Genomic DNA, 23,116 nt, shown 5'->3' with positions numbered 1-23,116 from the left:
TTTTAGAGAGTTGTATGTATAAATGGAATTTTAATTAGTGTACTTTCACTTTATACACTTATAATTTTTTTTTGTTTATAATTTTCAATGATTATATTTCACATCCTACTCTTCTTGTACATGTATTTTTAATCGTTACTACCGGACAAAGGTATTGAAAAACATCTCTTCATGAATGTGAAAATATTTATTTCTTCATGAAGTAATTTTAACTTCACAGAAATTATAACATTAACGAAGCCAACTTCACAATGTTAAGTTTTGAATTTCATAAACGAAGCTAGCTTCACAAGTTCAGTTTTTAAATTCATAAATGAAGCTAGCTTCACACGTACTATTTTTAAATTCATAAACGAAGCTAACTTCACAAGTTCAGTTTTTAAATTTATAAACGAAGCTAGTTTCACAAGTTATGAAGCGATTTTAACTTCACAGAAATTATAACATTAACGAATCTAGCTTCAAAAGGTTTGGTTTTTAATTTCATAAACGAAACTAGCTTCATAGGTACAATTTTTAAATTTAAAAACGAAGCTAGCTTTACAAGCAATGTTTTTAACTTCACAAGTACTTTTGCATTCGAAACTTTCCATAACTTCTATGTTGTAGGAGTCATTCACTCATGGTTTTGTCTATCAATCTTAAACCTCATTTTACATTTGAAACTTGCCATAACTTCTATGGTTGTACAATATTTGACGTTGTTTTGTTTACCCTCAAACATGGATTTCTCAATATGACACGCATAAACGATGACGTTTCGCGTGTTCAAGGAGCTGAAAGGACCATCAGCCACACACAAAGCAAACTAAACAAGCTTGTGGTTCTTGTTCATTTTATTTTGTGTCCGGCTGAAGGACTACGGCCTTCGGATAGGCTCCTGGAGGTACTTCCTGCACTGATGGGAAATGCCCCGTGTTTGGCTGGCCTTATACTCGCTGAGACACTCCTTGGTCTCAACGACTTTATTCTAGACCCAAATAAATATTCCCGCTGTGGATCACCTTTGGTTCTATACCTCTAATTGTTAGACAAATTGTATTAGTTGCCCCGTCCTTTAATTTCTTACCCTTCCTTTGCAAATATACAGTTACAAAGGATCGCTAAAGTCGTGCTTGAGAATTATATTTCTGATATTCACCCAATTCGGTTCATTGTTCCGTGGTATCTCTTTAGTCACATGATGTACGAGATGAGGAGTTCCCCATTCATCATTGTGTTGGTCCTAGAAGGATCTACCTCCTACTGTATAGCTATGATATATCGACAATTTGGCCTACGGAATCCCCTACCATGGAATGCACTCAATCCTCCTACGGACATAATACCTATTTCTCATGATTTTTACCTCGAGTACGCATCAATAACGGAGCTTTCTGTTACAGTTCAATTCCCCAATCGATGGATCAATGCTGTGAATGAAGTAGTTCAGCTATACATTCCACCCGTCATCGAACAAGAAGTCGTAGCGATGACAAGACCGAATGACGAGTCATCCTCTAATGAATCAGATTAAGGCTTAATTTATTTTTGTGAACTTCTTTTTGGTTGCTTAATCTGTATAATTCATCTACACATATTTTGAAATGTTTTTGTGTTTTTTTGTACTCAAATGAAATCAATTGTTGTGAAGTTATAATTTGAATCATTGTTTTTAATTATGAATGATTGTAATATGGATGTCATTTTCATTTAAAACTATAATGTAAAAACCCTAATGCCTTCATGTAAAACCCCTAATGCATTCTTGTAAAAATATAGAACGAAGCTTCCTTCGCTAGATAGTTACCGTTTATAATGATTCAATATGAATAAAAATATCTTATAGTATTTACAGCAATCCTATAAGTGAAGAGCGCTTCACTTCACTAGTATTTACAGCAATCCTATAAGTGAAGAGCGTTTCACTTCACTAGTATTTACAGCAATCCTATAAGTGAATAGCGGTTCACTTCAATATGAATAAAAACATCTTATAGTAATAGAGAAAAGAAACACAAAAATATACCTTAAATCATGATTATCATTCTCGTTCATGTGGACTCCTTCCTGATAATTAACAAGAATAGAACGAAATCAAGTATTCAAAAAATAAACAAAATCTTATGAAGAAAACTTGAGAAGAAGATGACATTGAAAAACGTACCATTGTCACTACCAAATTTTAATATAGGAAAATGGATTGATTATCATGAAGTATATTTCCGGCGAAGAAAAGTCGAAATACTATTTCGCAGACCGGAGAGAGAGAAAATTGTACAAAGCTAGTCGGCATGGTTGCATGGCAGCATTAAATGAAAATAGGTGTTAGGTGGGGTGAGGTGACTTCATAAAAATAATTTTGGATTTTAATAATTAAATGAATAACATAATTATAAATTAATATTAATCAATGTCAAGGGCTTGATCAGATAGCGAAGATTGTGTTGGGTCAAATTATTTTGACTAAGTGTTGAAATAATTTACCCACTGATATTTTGATGATGAAATAATTTATGAGTTTTGATACAGGTGTATTGAGACAACATATTATCAGACTTGGATCTAATGATTGCCATTAGACCGATGATGATTTTCATTCGCATAAAATTACACGTACAGTCTAACTCATCGGAGTTAGATGTGCAGTCTAATAGACATATAAATTAGACGTGAGTCTAATGGAATTAGACGTACAGTCTAACTCATCGGAGTTAGACATGTAAGTCTAATAGATGTGTAAAGAATTAGACGGATAGTCTAATGAATACACGGAATTAGACGTGAGTCTAATGGAATTAGACGTACAGTCTAACTCATCGGAGTTAGACGTGTAAGTCCAATAGATGTGTAAAGAATTAGACGGATAGTCTAATGAATACACGGAATTAGACGTGAGTCTAATGGAATTAGACGTACAGTCTAACTCATCGAAGTTAGACGTGTAAGTCTAATAGATGTAAAGAATTAGACGGATAGTCTAATTAATACACGGAATTAGACGTGAGTCTAATAGAATTAGACGTACAGTCTAACTCATAGGAGTTAGACGTGTAGTCTAATATTCTTGTAATTAGACGGGTAGTCTAATTGATTTTCAGAATTAGACGGATAGTCTAATTAGTGAAAGTTAGACGTGAGTCTAACTCCTTCAGATTAGTCTGAGGTAGAACCGGAATTAGACGCGTCAGGTTAACTCAGTGAGAGTTAGACGTGTCGGTCTAATGGTTATTTAATAATTAGAAGGGTAGTCTAATTAGTGAAAGTTAGACGTGAGTCTAACTCCTTCAGATTAGTCTGAGGTAGAACCGGAATTAGACGCGTCAGTCTAACTTAGTGAGAGTTAGACGTGTCGGTCTAATGGTTATTTAATAATTAGACGGGTAGTCTAGTTAGTGAAAGTTAGACGTGAGTCTAACTCCTTCAGATAAGTCTGAGGTAGAACCGGAATTAGACGTGCAGTCAAACTCAGTGAGAGTTAGACGTGCCGGTCTAATGGTTATTTAATAATTAGACGGGTAGTCTAATTAGTGAAAGTTAGACGTGAGTCTAACTCCTTCAGACAAGTCTGAGGTAGATCCGGAATTAGACGTGGCAGTCTAACTCAGTGGAGTTAGACATGCCAGTCTAATGGTTATTGTAATTAGACGCGAGTCTAATTCTATTAGACTAGGCGGTCTAATAGACGTTTTTCAATTAGAAGGAGTTGACTTATTTCATTAGACTAATTTTCACAAATCCGTCTAACTGAAATACGTCTAATGCTCTGTTTAAGCAGTACGCTTGAATCTAGCATTTCTCCTACCCACGTGCTATAGTTGTACCCTACTTCTGCTCCACTTTCCTGTGAAGATTAGTACAACAGCTATATGCATCCAATCAAGGAATGCCATGTAAGAGAATTTTCCTCACACTACCCGTTTTGCAGGTACATTCCTGATGGAATATTTGGCGCACTACCAGTTCGGTACTGCCACGATCCTTGTGCTAAGAATCTGATGTGTATAATGGAAGCTTTCCAATGGAAGAGTGCCACGTATCATTCTTGAAGATTCGACCTTTAGCTCCTGCTCAGTATTTAACAAATCCTAAGGACAACGAACAATCAGCCGAACGAACAAGCGAATACAAACGAACAAGCATTCTGATTTTGCAGAGAGAGAAACTACTCAATCATCTTGCTTACTGAACTTATTCTGTGAAGCTTCTTTCTGATTGTACTGTGTGTGAATCGAGAGAGAGAGCTAGAATCAAAACACTTTTAGTTGAGTGATATTCTTCATCTTGTAATTGAACAGAAAGTGTTCTGTTCAATAGTGAGCTAAGTGTGTGTAAACTGTATTTGATTCTTATCATCTTATAGTGAATCCTTCCGGTAGTTGGAAGAAGGGGTGACGTAGGAGAGTTTCTCCAAACATCCATAAACAAACTGTTGTGTTCTTATTTTCTGTCATATTTTCATATTTCATCTTGTGCTTCAAACCCAAGTAAACAATTCCGCATTGAATATGTTTCAAGTGTTTACACAAGTTTGCGTAGAATAGAAAAAGATATTAATCCTAACAGGATTTCTTTCAAACCGTTTTCATAAGCCTTCATCCTTAGCCAGACCCCGTCTCTAACTATAAAGCTGATCATATCAATTGGTATCAGAGCAAGGTTTCTATTCTCAAGCATCAAGAACCCAAAGCATGTCTTGCATCAATGAAATTCCTCTTCTGTCAAAGGACAACTACGATCTGTGGATGATAAGTATGCAAGCTCACTTGGCCGCTATTAACTATGATATGTGGAGTGTTATCACCGATGGCCCCATAAAGATTTCAAAACCAAGAAGTGAGTGGACCACTAAAGAAAAGGTGACCAACAACCTGGATAATGTTGCTAAGAATATTCTGTTCCAGTCACTCAACACGAATATGTTCTGTGAGATTAAGTCCAGTTCCACTGCAAAAGATATATGGGATAAGCTCAGCCAGATCCACGGAGTGAGCCCTCAAGCAAAGAACAACCAGGAAGCATTCATTTGCATTCAGAACAAGTCCAGATGGGCTGACAGCGATTCGGAGGAGTCTTCTGTTGAAAAAGAGAATGAAGCTGTAACATGTCTGATGGCAGATGACCAATCTAAGGTAAATGACATCTCTACACCAGAATTTACAAACGAGGAGTTAACTAATGCACTCAATGAAATGGCTATTGAGTACAAGAAGTTAGCTGACTCTTTTTATGAAATGAAAGTTAAATATGAATCAACTGTTTTCTCTTCAAAGCAAGAACCAGAATCAAATGTTTTTGATGAAAAATTAACAGAGATCTCATCTGAGAATGAGATGCTCAAAGAACAGATTCAAACTATTTCATCCGAAAACAAGAAACTGAACTATATTGTTAGTGCATGGACAAGATCAAGAGATGCTGTCAAATATCAGATCAGCATGTTGAAACCTGCTAGATCTAGATCCGGTTTGGGATTTGACAACAATGACCCTAATCTGTCCTTCAAAAAGTCAAAGCCAAATGACAAAGTTAAGCCAATAAGTTTTGTCAAAGGAAGTATGACTGACATTGAAACTGATCCTATTCATGAAGAAGTTGCTTTCAAAAATGAAATAGTGTATGTTCCACCGACTATTAGTTGGCTTAAGAATAAGCTAGAAAAGGCTAATAAGTTGGGTAATCTAAAACCTGATTCTAAGTCAAGGAGTTTTAAAAGAAAATCTTCTTCAAAAATGAAAGGATCAGTGGCTAGTAGAAAGTCGTCTGCTAAGTCAAAAAAACATACGCATTAATCACAACACAAAATGGAAAATCCATCAGAATAACTCAAATATGGATTCCTAAGGGACTGATTGATCGAGGACCCAATTAAAGGTGGGTATCAAAAGATTGTAAATATCAATTTATGTAGGTACAAATAAATGAAGGACTGGAGGAATCTGTATGGTATCTTGATAGGAGATGTTCTAGGCATATGACTGGAAACAGACGGCTTCTCACTAATATATCAGACTGCTCTGGACCTAAGATCACATTTGGTGATAACAAGAAGGGTAAGATTATCCATGGTAACCTAACTATTAATGACGTGCTCCTGGTTGACAACTTGTGTTATAACTTAATCAGTATTAGTCAATTATGTGATAATGGTTTGTCAGTAGACTTTCAAACTCATGCATGTTTAGTTAAAGACCAAGATGGAAACATTTTATTAACTGGAAGTAGAGTAGAAAACTCATATAAAATGAATTGGAAAAAAGAGACATCCGATCTTATGTGAATGATTGCCAAGAATGACCAGAAATGGTTATGGCATAAACGTTTGAACCATTTGAATTTTAAAACCATCAACAACATTTGTTCAAACAATTTAGTTATTGGTTTACCCAACCTTCAGTTTTCAAAGGACAAGATATGCACTTCTTGCCAATTAGGCAAACAGGGAAATCACAATTCAGCCGTATCCTAAAACTTTTACATATGGATCTTTTTGGTCCAATTTCTGTAAAAATTATAGGAGGAATGAGATTTGCCTTAATTGTTATTGATGACTTTTCACGTTTTACATGGGTTGCATTCTTACCATCAAAATATAAAACTCCTGAAAATTTGATTAGGATTTTTAGAGGAATTCAGAATCAGAAATCTCTAAATATCATATGTATTATAAGTGATCATGGAACTGAATTCACTAACAGATACTTTTCATCTTATCTTGAGGAGACTGGAATCAGGCACGAGTTGTCTAGTGCCAGAACTCCACAACAAAACGGCATTGCTGAGAGAAGAGTGAGAACTCTGAAGGAAGCAGCGAGATTCATGCTTGCTGAATCAGATGTTCGTCAGAGGTTCTGGGCAGAAGCCATTTGTACTGATTTCTATACTCAAAACCGATCAATAATCAACAAACGTTTTGATAAAACTCCCTATGAACTGTATTATGGGAGAATTCCCACAGTTTCTTACTTTAAGATATTTGGGTGTAAATGTTTTATCCATAACAATGGAAAGATTTATTTGACTGCTTTTGATGCTAAAGCAGATGAGGGATTCATGTTGGGATACTCATGAGTAAGCAAGGCTTACAGAGTATACAACAAAAGAACACAGACTGTTGAAGAATCCCTGCATGTAGTTTTTGATGAGCCTGTTGAGAAAAAATCCAATGAACCCATTGATTTTGCTGACAGACTGCAAGCGACTAGTCTTGAGTCTGTAAGTGAAGAAGAAGAAACCTTGGACAAACGGATTGCTCTATCTGATCCTGTGGCTGATCCGGTTGAAGCTCAACCAGATGTGCAAACTCCTGTTCAACAAGAAGTTGAGAGTTTGGATGTCGCGGTGTCACCGGTTGAGATGACCAATCTCCTTGGTTCCAACTTCAGATGGAACAAAAATCATCCACCAGAACTGATAATCGGAAATCGTTTTTCTCCTCGAAGGACAAGACGTCAACTAATGGATGAAATGGCCAACTCTGCATTTCTTTCTCAAATTGAACCAAAGAAAATTGGTGAGGCTATAGTTGATCCAGATTGGATCAATTCTATGCATGAGGAGTTAAACCAATTTGATAGAAATAAAGTGTGGTATCTTACTCCTAGACCAACTGACAAGTCAGTCATAGGAACAAGATGGGTCTTTAGAAACAAGCTTAGTGAAGATGGCTTAGTCATTAGAAACAAAGCTCGTTTAGTTGCTCAAGGATACAGAAAAGAGGAAGGTATTGATTTTGATGAGTCTTTTGCACCGGTTGCAAGACTAGAGGCAATCAGAATCTTCCTAGCATATGCATCATTTAAGAACTTTAAAGTTTTTCAAATGGATGTAAATAGTGCATTTTTAAATTGAAAATTAAGTGAGGAAGTATATGTTGAGCAACCACCTGGTTTCGTAGATCATGTTTTGCCTAATCATGTTTATAGGCTTAACAAAGCATTGTATGGTCTAAAACAAGCTCTTAGAGCATGGTATGACACTCTAACCAATTTCTTGTTTGATCATGATTTTGTTGTTGGAACAGTGGATAAAACCCTATTTAGATTTGCTAAAGATTCTCACATATTACTTGTATAGATATATGTTAATGACATTATCTTTGGGTCAACTAACCCCAAACTGTGTGAGAAATTTGCCAAGCTGATGCAGGATAGGTTTGAAATGAGCATGATGGGAGAACTTACATTCTTTCTTGGGCTTCAGATCCATCAGCTGGAAAACAGAACTCTAATCAATCTGGCCAAGTATACCAAAGAATTGTTAGAGAAGTTTGGTCTGGAGAACTATTCTGCAACAGCTACTCCAATGAGTTCTTCAGTTAAATTGGACAAAGATGAAGGTGGCCAAAGTGTAGATGTTACAACATATAGAGGACTCATCGGTTCCTTGCTATATGTAACTGCTAGCAGGCCAGACATTCAATTTGTTGTTGGTGTTTGTGGCATATTTCAGGCTGATCCTAAACTCTCTCATTTTACTGCATTTTAGATAAATTAGACCAGTTAAAATAAGAACCTAACAAAACAAACTTCCTGTGCAGGAGAACGGTTACAGAATTAGGTTCGGTCAAGTAATTCAATCGGTTAAGCAATCCAACCAGCTAAGAATTCAACCGATCAGAAAGACATGACCGGTCAGAAGAGAAGGCCAAAACCGGAAGTCATCCGGTTAACCTAAACAACCGATCGGTGCAAATAGATACGTTGAGTATCTGTTGAAGATAATACCAAAGGGACAGATTATAGTATTGCCATATTCATACAAGTCTAGGGACAATCGACAGACTACAGAAGACCGTCCGACAAGATCTTTCCACTCCAGGATAAATCAGAGGCGCAACCCTCCAGGTGCAGGCAACTGTCCAACCGACAGTTGCCATATTAAGTAAAATACAAACCTAGATTGTTTGACCTACACACTGGAAGCCTAAACCACCAGGTCTGAAATACTGAACCTCTGCTCAACCAATCAGAATCAAGATGAAGAAATGTGACCGTTGGCACATTTCACCTATAAAAGAAGGAGCTGAAGAGGAGTAAATGCAGTTCTAAGAATTCCAGTAACCAGTTCTACCAACTACAAGCTCTAAGAATTATTAATTACAAGTTTATCTCTCTACAAGATTTAGAGCTTAAGTGTACATTTGAAGTGATATTACAATTTCGGTGAGAATTGTACGAGTGTTATCAAGCAACAAATAAGTCTCGATCGGATTGTGTTTGTGTATTCCTTAGATAATCTTCTCGCGGTTTCGAGAAGAAGGGGTGACGTAGGAGTTTTATCTCCGAACATCCATAAAAACCTGTCACGTTATTTACTTTATGCCGGCTCTGCGATCTAACCGACCCATACTAACCGACTCATTCCGCCCTAACCGATCAAGTATTACCTAAACCGATTTACTGAATCCCAAACCAACCTACTAAACTCCAGACCGACCTTATCCAAATCCGGTCTTATTCATCCCGTGTTCGTTGCTTCAGTCTGAAACAAACTACTTCCGCACTTGAACTCGGTTCAAGGGTTTGTGATAGCCTGTGTAGTATTGAAACCCGATGTTAATCTCTAACCGGATTAAACACCAAACCGTTGAGTGAAAGTACTAAACCGGCCAGACCCTGGTTACCCAGCCGCGACCTAGATCCTAACAATTGGTATCAGAGCAGTTAGTTTCAATACTCAAGCAAGCATGTCTTTCGATAAGCCTCCAATGCTAGAAGGTGACGATTTTGTCAACTGGAAGGCACGCATGCACCTGCACTTAATCACCATGGATGACGAGATGCAGTTCATCCTGACTGAAGGACCGGTAAAGATTGATAAGGATAGGGAGGAATGGAAAAAAGAAGATAGGAGAAGAAACAATTTGGACAACCATTCTAAAACCGCATCATCAACGGTTTGGACAGGAATACGTTCTGTAAGGTCAAAGATTGCCAAACCGCAAAGGAAATATGGGAAACAGTGATTCAAATTCATGAGGGAAATGAAAGAACCAAGGAAAACAAGATAATGATGACTACCCAGAAGTTTGAAAATATCAAGATGAAACCGGGAAAAACAATGAGGGAGTATAATGAACGGTTCACAGATGTGATAGACGAGCTATCAATTCTTGGAAAGAAGTATGACAACAAGGAAATCATCATTAAAGCGCTAAGATCGCTTCCAAGTGCATGTGATATAAAGACAATGGTGATGAGGGAATCAAACTGTCTAAGTAAGATGAAGCTACACGATGTATTCGAAGATCTTAAGGCATATGAGTTTGAAATGAGATCTAGGACTGAAGATGAAGTTTCAGCCTCAACCTCTAATAAAGCCTTAGTCACATCCATAGAACTGATTGCTCCTGCACCGATCAGAACCGCTGAACAGTTCACCGAGGATGCCATGGCAATGCTTACGCAGAAATTTGGCAGATTCATGAAGAGAAGCCAACCGACAAACAACAACAACTATAACTACAGTGATAAATCTAATGTTAGTTGTTATAACTACAATGGTTTGGGACATTTCAGGTGGGAATGCAGAAAACCAAGACGGGATGACCGGAAACCGGATGATCAAAATCACCGAAATAACTATCAACAAACCGGTGAAGGAAGTGATGTTCAGAAAGTACTGATAGCCGATGACGGAGGAAGCTTATGGGCTCACAGTGACAGTTATGATGAACTCACATGTCTCATGGCAAATGAGGAACATGTATTTGACTCTCCCTGTGAAGAATTTACTAAAGATGAGTTATTTAATGCATTGAATGACATGATAGCAGAGTATAAGAACCTATTAACATTAATACCAACCCAAATCAACTTTAGAGCCGACCCCATTGCACCAACATTGACCGAACCAAAGGCCATCCAACCTGATAAAACCCTAGAAATCGAGAAAGCACCTGAACTATCCTCTAAGACCAAACAGCTCAAGAAGTCAGTTCAAGAGCTGACCGAAGAGGAAGATGCCCGAACTCAGTAACGAATAGCCGCATGGAAAAGATCCAGTGAAATGGTGAACCAGATGTCTAGGTACAAGATACATCCCAAATGCAAATTTGGTCTTTGGTACAAAGACAACAAATCCGCCAACCGGAACCTTTCGGACAAAATAAAACTCACAAAAGACAACCTTCCCTTTGTAAGATTTGTCAAGAGCTCTTCAACCGATGATGAAGAACAAAATGACTCAAAACCGGACGAAGAAATAACCTATGTAAGTCCAACTGACTCCGAACAATAACTTCACCCTGAGAAAAGGAAAGTCAACCGGCCCAAAGGTAAGAAAGCCGATCCACGACCACATAGGATAAACCAAAGGCCACCTCCGAATAAGGCACTCTTAGGAAAACAGAAAGACCTCAAACCGAGTACAGGAAGACTAGTTAGAACCATAACCGGGAAAGTTGTCTGACTTATTAAAGTGTAGATACCTAAGGGACTAATCACTTGTGGACCCAAGTAAATGTGGGTACCAAATAGTTGTAAATATGTATATTTTGCAGGATATGAAGAAACGGCTAGGAAACTCTGAGTGGTACCTGGACAGCGGCTGTTCCAGACACATGACTGGTAACAACAACCTTCTAACCGATATCAAAATAAAAACCGGCGCAATGATTGTCTTCGGTGATAACTCAAGAGGTAGAACTGTGGGCAAGGGTAAGATTGTCCATGGTAATTTAACAATTGATAATGTACTCTTAGTTGAAAATCTACACTTTAACCTACTAAGCATTAGTCAGATGTGTGATGCTGGATACACTATAGAATACCTTAAACATGCATGCTTAGTTAAAAACTCTCAAGGTAACATACTACTAACCGGAAATAGGTTAGGAAACATATACAAGGTAGATTGGAAAAACAATGTAGAACACCCTGTTTGCATGGTAGCTAAAACCGATCAAACCTAGTTGTGGCATAAAAGGCTAAACCACCTAAATCTCAAAACCTTAAACTATATCCGCGGTAAAAAGCTGGTTCAAGGAATTCCTGATATAGTATTCAATAAGGATAAGGTTTGTTCAGCATGTCAAATGGGTAAACAAACTAAATCAACCTTTAAGAGTAAAGGACACATTCAGTCTAATCGATGCTTAGATCTTCTTCACATGGACTTATTTTGCCCGATTAGGGTCATCAGTCTAGGTGGTATGCTCTATACTATGGTGGTTGTTGATGATTATTCTAGGTATACATGTGTAATATTTTTAGCATCCAAACGTGAAACCGCATCAAATTTAATTACATTGCTTAAACGTTTGCAAAATGAAAAATCAACACGCATAAATAGCATTAGCAGTGATAGAGGAACCGAATTTACAAATAGTACCTTGAATGCATTTCTTGATGAATCCGGTATTAGACACGAGTTGTCTAGTGCTAGGACCCCTCAACAGAACGGCCTGGCCGAGAGAAGAAACCGAACTCTCAAGGAAGCCGCAAGGTCTATGATAGCCGATTCAGGTGTTGCCCAGAAATTCTAGGCCGAGGCTATCAATATTGCATGTCACACACAAAACCAGTCTTTGATTAACAGGTTTCACAACAAAACACCGTATGAAGTATACTTTTATAGGATTCCTAACCTTAGGTATCTTAAAATTTTCGGTTGTAAATGTTACATTCACATAAATGGCAAAAATTACCTATCTGCTTTTGATGCAAAATCCGATATTGGGATCATGCTAGGTTACTCAGCAGTTAATAAAGCTTATAGAGTGTATAACACTAGAACTTTAACCGTGGAGGAATCTCTTCATGTCGTATTCGATGAATCAGTTAAAAGTAACACTGCATCATCCTTTAGTCTACACAACAGATTGAAAACAACAATATCCATTTTGATAGTGAAGATGAGGTTCCGGTTTTTAGACGGTTTGTCCATGACCAAATGGGTGATGATAAAACCCAGCCGGATCAAGCTGCCACACAGTAGGAAGATGACACCTCGGTTCAAACTAAGGAAATCGGTCGGTCTGACATTATTGCTCAGCCTACTGATATGTCTAGCTTTGATCAAATAAACGGTGATTTGGTAGACACTCCTAAACCGAATCTCAAAGGGAACACAAATCATCATCCTGAGCTTATTATAGGTGACCCTTCAAAACCTCTCCAAACTAGGCAACAAATCCTGGAGGAATACTTTAATTCCGCTTTCATATCCCAAATTGAGCCAAAAATGGTGGATGAAGCATTGTCAGATCCGGATTGGATCTTGGGAATGCAAGAAGAGTTAAACCAGTTTGAGAGTAACAAAGTCTTGTACCTAGTCCCTAGACCGAAAGATAAACCGGTCATAGGAACAAGATGGGTATTCAGAAATAAACTCAATGAAGACGGTTTGGTCACGAGGAATAAAGCCAGATTAGTGGCACAAGGATACAAACAGGAAGAAGGCATTGATTTTGAAGAATCATTTGCCCCTGTAGCTAGGATTGAAGCCATTAGGATTTTTCTAGCCTTTGCTGCTTTCAAAAATTTTAAAGTTTTTCAAATGGATGTTAAAAGTTCATTTTTGAATGGTGACCTACGAGATAAAGTGTACGTTGAACAACCACCTGGTTTTAAAAATGCTGACCTACCTAATCATGTATACCGCCTAAACAAAGCATTTTACGGTTTAAAACAAGCTCCTAGAGCTTGGTATGATACACTAACCTCATTTCTGTTAAAACATGACTTCACCATAGGTTTAGTGGATAAAACACTGTTTAAATTTGAGAAAAAGGAGCATATCCTACTTTTTCAAATATATGTGGATGATATTATCTTCGGTTCAACCGATCCTAAGCTATGTGATAAATTCTCAACCTTAATGACTAATAAATTTGAGATGAGTATGATGGGAGAATTAAGCTTCTTCCTAGGTCTTCAGGTTAAACAGCTCAAAGGAGGAACTTTCATAAGTCAACCCAAATATACAAAGGAACTTCTAAAGAAATTTGGGATGGATACATGTTCCACAGCCGTTACCCCAATGAGCTCATCAGTCAAATTGGACAAGGATGATGACGGTCAGGTAGTAGACCTAACGGCCTATCGCGGAATTATCGGTTCACTCCTATACTTGACAGAAAGTAGACCGGATATACTATTTGCGGTCGGAGTGTGTGGAAGATTCCAGGCTAATCCAAAACAGTCTCACTACACAGCCGCTAAGCGAATCTTGAAATACCTAAAGGGAACCCCTGAAGTCGGTCTGTTGTATCCAAAGGACTCATCTTTCAACCTCACAAGTTACTCAGATGCAGACTATGCAGGCTGTAAAGTTGACAGAAAAAGTACCAGTAGAACATGCCAATTCCTAGGTGATCAGCTTGTTTCATGAACATCAAGAAGCAAACATCGGTTGCCACATCAACCGTAGAAGCTGAATATCTGGCAACCAAAAGTTGCTGTTCACAACTTCTATGGATCCAACAACAACTGAAGGACTTCGGTATCACCGCCGAAGAGTCTCCGATATTCTGTGATAACACGAGTGCCATAGCAATCACGTACAATACGGTCTTACACTCTAGAACCAAGCACATCGACATAAGGCATCACTTCATCCGGGAACATGTTATGTTGAAGCATATCCCGTTGGAATACGTATCAACAGAACAACAAGTAGCCGATATATTCACAAAGCCATTGCAGGAAGCTAAGTTTTCTTACATCAGAAACATACTCGACTTAACCGATATTAATCAGCTCATTTCTTAAAATTCTCAAATGTCTAAAAGGAAAATCGGTTCGGACAGACGAAACCGGCAGTTCTTCCTAAATTGTCGGAAACCGAATTCACCAAGGTACTTATTGAAAAAAAACGCTTTGTCTATCAGTCATAGTAAACCGACCGGCTACTTAGTGCTTACACTAATTAACCGCATCGAGACCAATGACTGAAAACCGACCGGTTTGGAAATAATATACTCTGGATTATTTGGCTACCGAACAGAATTGGAACAATTATTTGTGTTTAGATGTATCTGTTCTGAAAAGATACATTTTCAAAGCAAAATGGTCATACCTTAAAAGACGTGAAGATATGATATTTCTCACCATCCAGGCCTATGACTCACATCCTAGGTTGTAGACATACTTATTTCATGCAATATGTTTTATCCTATGGTTAATAGATTAAATCACCTGCTATACACTAGATAATACTATCATCCCTCCACTAATATATAAGTTAGGTAAACATCAGACAAAATACTCACAAGCATCAACTTATCATCTCACTAAGAAAAAAATGTCTCAGTTTCAAAACATTCTCCAAGTGGATTTCAACTCTGCTCAAGGAACTGAACACTACGAGATATTCAAAATGATTAAGTCTCTTGAAGACACTGGTCTAAAATCCTTTTTAGATGACAAACACGTCATCTTCCCTGAAACCGTTCTGGAGTTCTTCTACAACGCAAGGGTTGGGGGAACCGTGTTTTGCCCGGTGCTTCGATCTTCCGAAGCAAGGGCTTACCGATCTAAACATTACGGCTGAACTAAAGGCCGAAATTTCTTTGAACTTCTCTAGGTCGAACCGTCTGGTCAGTGACCACGGTGCTTGATCATCATTGAGGGCTGAATACCAGCTTCTCAATGATATCATCGGTCGGGGCATCCTGGGTAAGGATGTGACCAATACTTACTGTGCCACAGTTTTCAACATAATGACCGCTATCACAACATATACGCCGGTCAACTGGTCCAGGGTGCTGTTTGATGTCTTGATCTGGATGATCACCACTCGCCATACCTGTCTCATTCCCCAAATCAGCTGCCTACTCATGGAACTCGGGGTTCCGCTGTGTCCGGGCGAAGGGCTAAACTAGGTCCAAGTCATAACTAGGGAAGTTGCCGACTTGTTCTATGAGCGGTTCTAGAAGGCCTGGAAAAGGAAGAACCGACATCTCAACTCCTCCGGTAATTAAGTCTCTTCTTTCTACAACCGGTCATTTTTTTGTACGTACCGGTTGTATTGTCATTCTACTCCATTATGATCTTTTCGGCTAATCTATGTGTTTCTTTCGGTTTGTTGTAACTCCACTTTCTTTAATGAAAAATAACTTTTGATTTCCAACTATATGGGAAATTACACAAACCTAGTTACTTCTAACTAGATTCTCCACCTCGAGTTCCGCAACCGGTCAAAAGTAACTCCTTCCCAAGGAGTTTTGGAAACGTAAATATTCCCAACACTAATAAGACAAAACGGAATATCAGCATTAAATGCCCATATTTTCCCTCCAATCTCAAATCTATATAAGGAACCCTCTGTATCAATTCAACATACCTCCAAACAACTTATAATTTCTTAAACTTTCTCTCTCTTAGCAAAATTTGAAAGAATGTCGAACCGTACTCTAAGAAACTATCTTTGCATTGATTTCGACTCCGTCCTCAAAACTGAGGTTCTTGTAGTGAAGGAACTCCTTTTTGAATCCCTCGTCGACACCGGCCTTCGTGACTTTCTCGAAGAATCCGAACCCATATTCATTCCAGAGGTAATGGAATTCTTCAATAATGCAGCCATATCCGGTGATGCCATTCTTCCATTGTGAAGAACCACATCTTTGTTCTTCATGAAAGCGAATTCTCCCGGATGTTCAATCTGCCGACTGAAGGGTTCTCCGATTTCCCATCCTGGGTGGGGAGTGCGACGGTTGACTATGCGGAAATGTTCTCCGGAACCAAAGTACCGGTGGAAACTACGGTCTGAAAACCCGCCTCGCCCATCAGATCCAACTCCTTCACGAGAACGTCAACCGATCTATCATCTGCCAATCTCCGAACCAACACTATTCCAAGAAGTCTTCGACATGATGACCTACATCATCAGCAACACCCCCATCAATTGGTCATCGGTCATCTTCAATAACCGGAAGACCATGGTCGAGACAAAGAAAGGTTTCGGCTATGCCCTCACATAAGCCGGTTCCTTCGTACACACCATCCAAATCTTGGATCGGGTACCCAGGAGTACCTATCTAATGTTCTCCACGAAGAAGGGGTGGAGGACAAACTCTCTAAAATAATTGTTACATAAATTATAATTCTGTATCTTGTGTACTTTAAACTGATCTGTGTATCGGTCTCTATTATGCTATCTTTCATTGAATGATCATTTAAATTTCTAAGTTTGAAACCGGGTCAAAATTGCATTATTAGAATATCGGTCTAAATGGTCAACCGGTTAAAAACGCCAACCGCTTCCTTAAATCACCGGTTAAATAACCACTTCCTTAAATAATCGGTTACAAGAACAAATCGCTTCAAATAAATTCTCGCCCAATGTTTGCTTGCCGCTCAAAGCCATTTTGGAGGGAAAATTCCCGCCCAAACATGATGTGACACTTTGCGGCGGTTAAAATTTCAACCCGCGACTATAAATATGGTCCTTAGTCAGTTTATCTCATTCTTACGCGAAACGACTTTCTCTCTCTAGCTTTCAAATCTCTCAAATCTCTCACGCTCTCGATCTCTCGGTCTCCTCAACTCAAAATGGGTCGCGAATCTGTGTTTTTCACCCACATCGTCCAGGTCAACTTCGATGAAATTCGAGCAAATGGATCGGCGGAAGCTAAACGAGTGTTAACCCAAATTTCTGAGTCCGGTCTTGAACACTTTTTGAACGGACCGTTCATCTTGTATCAAGAAGCAGTTACCGAATTCTTCCAAACCGCCGCACTCAGCAAAGGAACGATAACCGGAACAATAGGTGGTAAACCGTTCAAACTCACCATGGAGTCGGTTGCTGAGGTCCTCCATCTACCAACCGAGGGGAGCGACTTCTCGGTGGTTACAGACGAGGATACATTCCAAGCGGTTTGCCGGGATGTTTTGGATACTGTGGTACCAATAGTAGTGTCTGGTAAGAAAACCTCCCTCAAACCGGAACTTATACGGCTATGCGAGATTCTATCTATGTCGGTTCAAGTACGGGGAGGCAACTATGATAGCCCCACCCGAATGAAGATCGATATGATTGCCGGTTTAGTCAACGGCACTAAAATTAACTAGGCAAAGGTAATTTTCACCAACCTATGTGCGATGGTGGAACCATCATCCAAACGGTCATGGGGATACGCTGTTCCACTCGGCCAACTGATGCGCCATTTCAACGCTGAAACCGACCCAAGTGTCTTCATCCCCCCCAGCAAAATCACAAAATCCCATCATTTTATTAGACCGGAGGACAAACGGGGCAAAACAAAGGTCACCGGCAATACGAGCGGCCGAAAGAAGTCACAAGCTAAAAAGAAAAAGGCTCCCACTAAAGAAAAATCCGGAAGCAAGGCGGATCAGCAACCGACCGGATCAGCTAATCCACAGTCCGACACCCTCCATACGGAAAATTCGGCATCCATCTCTGGCCGAACTGTTTCACACCATACCGAGGAGGATCGGTCTGGCAAAGGGAAAGAAAAGGTGGTCGAAGAACAATCGGCCAGAACTGATGATATTAATACCGGTTCGGGTAGACAACCAGAAGAAAATGAAACCGCGGATGAAAGCATCCGGAAAATGGGCGAGGACCTCGCAAACAAATCATGAACGAAATTTACGTTCAGGCTCACGATGCAAGCGACGTCTACTTTCAATGGGCCCTGAACCGGCATGAAATCTTCTACACCAACATGCTACCGGAACATCCCGCTGACCGAAGATACGAAAAACTGGTCGAGATGGAAACGGAGGTCATCAACCTTACAAAGGCTAAGAGCGTCTTGACCGCTCTTCGAAGAAGTAAGATGGTCGAACCGCATGCCCAGTTACTAGGGCTCACCGAACATATTCAACATCTTCGTGAAAAACACATCACAAGGACGGAGGAATCTCAGTTCGAGATCCTGGTGCTGGATATGCTTACAATTAAAGAACAGGAACTGACCGATGAACGGCACGGTTGGAAGCGGAACCCGAGCACCAAGAGGCGTCGCTCTTCTCCAGATTTCGACCTGAGGATGATGGCGGTCCGAATCCGACCGAAACGAGCATATCTCCCCTCAACAAGAACCCGTAATCAATGACACCGAACTCGGTACGGGTACACTGCCCACTGATCAACACGCATCCCCTCAAACCGATAACGCATCGGTGCAAGCTGTAGCAGAAGAAAGGGTCAAGGACATAATCGAAGAATTTGTCAACGGAGCCATCCTGCCGTGGCAAAAGAAGATAAAAGAAACCGCGACTAAATCCATCGAGATGATTGAGTGTACCAATAAACAGCTGGAAGCCGCGATAGGACGGATTACGTCCGTTGATGACAAATACGATCTTACCGATCTTTTGTTCAGTGACACAACTGATAGAACTAAGTCATTGGAAGCCGTAACTCAGAAGTTGGAAACCGATATCGCTCATACCAACCAAAAGGTCGGCTTGGAAGATCTACACCTCATAACAACCGATCAAAGGCGGAACAAGATTGAAGGGGATCTGTCTCAATCCGGTGTCCAGGCCGGATCCATACTTGAGAAAATGGCATCGCTTGAGGGGAAGCATGCCAAGACCGAAGCCGATCTAAAGGCGGTCACCGAACAGCTGGCGGAGATGGTAGTGGCAAAGCTGGCAGCCGACAAAGCTCTTGAAGAGGAGAATGAAATCGCGGCTCAAAAGATTCAGGATGCCCTGGACGAGCAAGTCCGGCTTCAAAAGGAAACGGCACAGGCGGATGCGGACCTGGTCGGACATATGCAAACGATAGAAAACATTGCACCGGCCATAGCGATTCAGCAAAATGAAGATGCGGCTCGACTAATTGGCCAACAACTAGTATTCGATGAGTTCGCTGACGCCCCTAAGAAATCAAAGGCAGCTGCTTCCTCATCCGGTCCGGCTACCAGAAAAAGAAAGGCTCCCTCCAAGAAAGCAGCAATTTCAAGGATTTAGGACAACGTTGCTGAAACGGTTATTGATCCTCCAATCAACCCGGTTTCGCAAGCAGGTGACGAACTCGAGGACGAAACCATACCACCGCTCAAAAGACCGCGAGGTCTTAAAGTGATTCCAATTAGATAGTTTGCTCCACTGGCTTCACCATTCACTGGTACTTCAGGCTGTTAAGGATCCTCTTCCAGACCTGGCGCCGATCCTTGCAATCCGGGCAAGGGAAAGATGACTGAGCAAATGCTGGATAAATACCTGCCCAAGAAAAAGAGATAGAAGTTTTCTTTAATTATATATTGCATATGTTTAACTTAGTATAATTATATATATATATATATATATATATCAAGTATTTTTGGAAACCGGCATACATTTTCATTCTTGCATGGTTTTGAATATTTTAAATAAAATAATCAAAAAGGGAGAAATTGATAAGATAAAAATTTTTCAAAACACAATTTTTCTCAAACTTTTCGAAAGATTTTTCTAAGTTATTTCCCAAAAATCCGGCCAAATGAACTATTAAGGAAACCGGCCTACATCTTCATTCTTAAATGGTTTTTACTATTTTAAATAAAATAATCAAAAAGGGAGAAATTGTTAGATAAATTAGACCGGTTAAAATAAGAACCTAACAAAACAAACTTCCTGTGCAGGAGAACGGTTAAAGAATTAGGTTCGGTCAAGTAATTCAATCGGTTAAGCAATCCAACCGGCTAAGAATTCGACCGATCAGAAAGACATGACCGGTCAGAAGAGAAGGCCAAAACCGGAAGTCATCTGGTTAACCTAAACAACCGATCGGTGCAAATAGATATGTTGAGTATCTATTGAAGATGATACCAAAGGGATAGATTATAATATTTCCATATTCATACAAGTCTGAGGACAATCTGCAGGCTGCAGAAGACCATCCGACAAGATCTTTCCACTCCGGGATAAATTAGAGGCGCAACCCTCCAGGTGTAGGCAACTGTCCAACCGACAGTTGCCATATTAAGTAAAAGACAAACCTAGCTGGTTTGACCTACACACTGGAAGCCTAAACTGCTAGGTCTGAAATACTGAACCTCTACTCAACCAATCAGAATCAAGAAGAAGAAATGTGACCGTTGACACATTTCACCTATAAAAGAAGGAGCTGAAGAGGAGTAAATGCAGTTCTAAGAATTCCAACAACCAGTTCTACCAACTATAAGCTCTAAAAATTATTAATTACAACTTTATCTCTCTACAAGATTTAGAGCTTAAGTGTACATTTGAAGTGATATTACAATTTCGGTGAGAATTGTACGAGTGTTATCAAGCAACAAATAAGTCTCGATCGGATTGTGTTTGTGTATTCCTTAGTTAATATCCTTCTCGCGGTTTCGAGAAAAGGGGTGACATAGGAGTTTTATCTCCGAACATCCATAAAAACCTGTCACGTTATTTACTTTCTGCCGACTCTGCGATCTAACCGACCCATACTAACCGACTCATTCCGCCCTAACCGATCAAGTATTACCTAAACCGATTTACTGAATCCCAAACAAACCTACTAAACTCCAGACCGACCTTATCCAAATCCGGTCCTATTCATCCCGTGTTCGTTGCTTCAGTCTGAAACAAACCACTTCCACACTTGAACTCGGTTCAAGTGTTTGTGACAGCCTGTGTAGTATTGAGACCTGGTGTTAATCTATAACCAGATTAAACACCAAACCTTTGAGTGAAAGTACTAAACCGGCCAGACCCCGGTTACCCAGCCGCGACCTAGATCCTAACACTACTGCTAAACGTATTCTTAAATATTTGAAGGGAACTCAAAATGTAGGACTGTGGTATCCGAAGGATTCCAGTTTCAATTTAATTAGTTTCTCAGATGCAGATTATGCAGGATGCAAAATTGATAGAAAAAGTACAAGTGGAACTTGTCAGTTCCTTGGAGATCGCCTAATCACATGGTTCAGCAAGAAACATACCTCAGTCACAACATCTACAGCAGAAGCTGAGTATCTTGCAACTGGCAGTTGTTGTTCTCAAATTTTGTAGATTCAACAACAGCTCAGAGACTATGGGATTGAGGGTGATGAATCTCCAATTTTCTACGACAACACAAGTGCTATCGTAATCTCATATAATCATGTTCTGCATTCTCGGACAAAGCATTTTGAAATCAGGCATCATTTCATCTGAGAACACGTCAATCAGAAGCAAATCCGTCTTGAACATGTTCCTACAGATCAACAAATTGCGGACATCTTCACGAAACCTCTTCCGGAAGCTATGTTTTCTCACTTTAGAAACATGTTAGGTCTTGTTGATCTTGATTGATGTAATTGTGTGCATAAACTAAGGGGGAACATATCATTCAAAACGCAACTGAACAGATATGAAAGACGGAGGTCTTAACTTGTCCTAAGGATTCAGAGTTTGAGAAACACAGCTACTTAGACGAATATCTACCTTAGCAGTTTTACCTTTATATGAAATTATTGTCTTGGTTATTTTAACCTGCTTGGTTAGACGGATGCGTCTAATAGACGGATGCGTCTAATAGACGGACACATGTAATAGACGTTAAACGTTTTTACGTCATGAGCAAGAGGATGCTCACGTCTAATCAGACATGCGTGTCTCACGTGCTGTTATAGCATAATTAGACGTACTCGTCTAATAGACTGATTTTCAAAAAAAAGTTGAAAATGTGAAAAGGATAATAAAACGTCTAACTACTGGTGTAATTAGACTCTTCATCTTCTAGTTTTTAGGACATCTGTCTTTTAATGATGTCTGTTTGAGTCCTTTTTTCCGCCGAAAAATAAATTCAGTCATTCCTCAAAAGAATTGAAGACACGTGTCTCTCAATATGCAAGAAATGACTAATATTTCTGACATCTTCTGCTTGTACACTTAGTATTAAACGTTCTGTTTCATGTTAACATTAAATGTTGTGTATATTGGGAACTGTCTTTTGAAATTCTTGACGGTAGGAGCAATCATTAGTTTTCTTCTTCATGATTAAGACCCCAATATTAATAGGTTCGTTCACTCTAAAAGGTTAGTAGATCCTTGAAATCCCTATTTCTCTCTTTAGAAGTCGAATCTCTAAAACCTTGTTCATCAAATCATAATGCTGCCCTTTCGACCAAAATCGATTCAAGTGGACTTTCAATCCGTTTCCACTCTTGAATCTTCGGGCATGCAAATGATGTTCGAATCGCTAAAAGCTTTTGGGCTGAGAAGATTCTTCACCCCTCATGAAACTT

The sequence above is a fragment of the Impatiens glandulifera genome, chromosome 9, assembly GCF_907164915.1.
Source record: "Impatiens glandulifera chromosome 9, dImpGla2.1, whole genome shotgun sequence".
Lineage (NCBI taxonomy): Eukaryota > Viridiplantae > Streptophyta > Magnoliopsida > Ericales > Balsaminaceae > Impatiens > Impatiens glandulifera.
This window is presented reverse-complemented; position numbering follows the sequence as displayed.